The sequence below is a fragment of the Gavialis gangeticus genome, unplaced genomic scaffold (assembly GCF_001723915.1).
Source record: "Gavialis gangeticus isolate Ggan-Ray unplaced genomic scaffold, GavGan_comp1, whole genome shotgun sequence".
Classification (NCBI taxonomy): domain Eukaryota; kingdom Metazoa; phylum Chordata; order Crocodylia; family Gavialidae; genus Gavialis; species Gavialis gangeticus.
The window spans coordinates 10,139,740-10,142,906 of record NW_017728993.1 but is presented as its reverse complement, the minus strand read 5'-3'; positions in this window follow the sequence as shown (position 1 = coordinate 10,142,906).

The window sequence follows — 3,167 nt, the reverse complement described above, 5'->3', positions numbered from 1 at the left end:
TTCAATCTTCGCAGGTTAGTCTAAGCTGTGTAGATTGAACTGATGAACAAGTGAACAGACATTCACTTTTGACTCCGAAAATGCATCCACATGCCTGCACTGGCCCAGACCAGAAGCTTGGGGGTGCTAGAGTACATCTCCCTGCTGGCTGGAGCAGGCAGCATGGGCCAAGGCTAGCCCACCCCAAGAGGGGGGTGTTGTAGGGAAGGTACAAAGCATCCTAGGATGCTGGGGGACTGTGCATTAACTTGAAGGGGATCTGGGACAGAGGTTCAAAAAACTGATTTAACCTAAATCAGTTAAGTCTGATACCACCTTCATCCAGGTGTATCTTAAACCAATTTAAGCTATTTTGAAAGCAGCTTATATGCACTGAACTTCTGTTGTGTGATATAAGTGATCAGAAACGGTTCAAATATATCAGTTTATATGTAACTTCTGTCCCTAGGCTAAGAGCTCAGTAGTACCAGCTAGCATCTGCTTTCTTTCAGTTAACTGCATTCTCCATCCTGCATCCTGCAGTAGCGTTTGTGTGACTCAGGTTTGTATGCAAAGCTAGGGTTTAGAATAGGCCAACATCCATTAGATTGCATAACCATTGCATGACCTAGCAGAGAGCCTTATTATTATGAGAGTATGGAGCAGTCTAGAATATCTGTCACCTAAACTAAAGAATCATTACTCGTACATGTATTATGGTAGTGAACCAGTGCATGACACAATGTTTGCCATTGTCATGACCTGTTGTGAAAGAGCCAGAAAAACTATAAATTAACCAAACCAAGGAAAATATGTATGTCTGAAAAGTAGAGACAGGAAAGAGTTATTCTGTGCCACATTGTAGGGAGGAAAAACAACCGTAGGTTTGCTATTGTCTGCAGGTTTTTTTCCATGAGAACAGAAGGTTGGGCACAAGGTGAACTGTCAGGAGGAAAAATTGAGGGAATCATAGAGAAGATGGGCCTTGTACATAATTGATCTGACAGAGTGCTGCCCACTCCATCATCGTGGCTGAAATATGGTTGGCCTCCTTTGCAATAATGCATGTGAGTTTAGCGGCACAAGACTCAGTCTATTATGGAATTTGTTTAATCAGGAATGTTACCATCCCTGTCAGCACAGCACCGGGCTCAGTGGGGCCAGGATTTCACCCTTTGTTCCCTGAAGAATTGGCATTTTGGGCCAGCTCCACAATTAGTCCGTAGGTGCCTCTATTTTGGCACTGCAGTGCCTAAAATGTAGTAATCTTGCCCCAGGAAAGTGATGCCAGTTAAACCCCTAAGATCCCTATACAGTGAATGGGAAAACCTAGGCAGTGGCACCTCCCAAGGGCGGTCCAGTGTGCTTAGATGCTGAGCAGGTAGTACCTATAGACAACAGTGTATAGTTCTAGGTGCAGAGGATCATCTGAACTTCCGCTTACTTTCAGAGCTTAGGATTTTGACTCAGTGCTGCACATTAGACACCTCTGTCTTCTTGGGATCCAGAGTCCCAGGGGGGAGACGTATCTGAATAAAGATGCCCAAGTTCCTGGTTAAGTACAGACCCTCATGTTCACTTTAGGACATTGGTCGTGTACACACCCAATAGCCATGGGGATACAGCATGAAGGAAGCAGAAGATGGGATTCGTAGGCTCTCCTCAACCTAGAGGGGCCTAAAGGGGCTTAACTCAATTCTCCCAGGACAGTACCTTAACCATCAGGCCCTCCCCCTCTGTTGCTGTTTAAACTGTCCCTGGACAGCCGAGACTAAAAAAAGTCATGGGGCTAGAAGGAGGACAGGTAAGAGAGATCCTGACTGTGACCGTGGAAGAGGCCCTTGGGAGAGGGAAGTCCTGGGTTTTGGTCCTTCTTGCTTGGGGATTTTTTAAATTTTTAATCAGTGACTGTTCAATGTGAAATGCATACAAAGTCTCGGAGAAAGCAAGAGGGAGCATCTCTCTCTCATGCATGGTAAAGGGCATCGGCCCTCTCCATGACTCACGGGTGTTCACCTCTCTCTGAAAAATATTCCCTTTTTAAGGGAAAGTCCAAAAATGGAAACACCCAAGAGCATCAGTGGCTTTTAAAAGCCTTGGCCAAATCCTACAGAATGCTGCAGGCCCCCTTCCTGTGAAGTGCTAAGTGCCCTCAGATCCTAATGAAATCAATAGAGGTGACATCTCATGTGGTCATCAACGAACACGAGGGATCTTTCTTTATCACAAATACCTGGAAAAAATAAAACAATTACTTCCTATGTCTTGTCCCTAGTGAAATGCCCTCTGCTAGGGTGATAGAGTAATGAACTAGTTATCATCAGTTATGGTCTGCTTTATGATGGATAAATCTGACTGATAATGTAATAGTATTACAATGACAGCGCGATGAGCTATTTCCATTTTTAAAAGTTTATATCCAGAGAAATTTCATTTAGACTGTTACTGACAATGAAATAGTAATATATCAGATCACTGGACTAAACTTTTTAGAGACTGTTTCTATTACTGTGATTAAAAAGGAAACCATCTGTTGATTTTGCAACTCTTAGGAAATTTATCCTCAGGTTCATAATGACAGGCGCTGTGATATCTGGTTCCTAAAACAAATAGTATAAAAAATTGTTGTCATAAAAAGGGTTGAGTTTCCAGTCAGTGTGAAGCCTTAAAGAAATTAGTGTTCTGAAGTGTAGAACATTCGCTTTTACAGTAGGTGGTGTTCTTGTTACACTTTCATACATGCCAGGCTAATTAACGATGTTAAAGACCACATCATTAAATTATTTCCCCTGCTTAAAACATTTCAGTGTTTAATGTACCCCAGCAATTCAATTATGATTAAAACAATATCCTGAGCGCTGGCTATTGCATAGCGACGTTTGGAGGAGATTTCACATTTTACCTCCGATGCAGGTGAGACAGAAGAGAGCAAAAAATAGAATCCACATGCCAGAAAAGCTATTTGAACAAAATCTCCTAAGAAAACTTATAAATGGGGCTAGTTATTGTTGTCTAGATAATTGATTCTGCCTGTGCGTGCTTTTTTGTAAAAGTTCACTTGAAGCCTTTGAAAGGTTTTCCCTACTTTACTTGCTAAAGTCTGCCCGTGCATCTGAACGTCTGTTAGGGTATATTTTGTTTGATTGCATTATGTATTTTGTTTCCCACCAATATGAAATCCCTTTTTT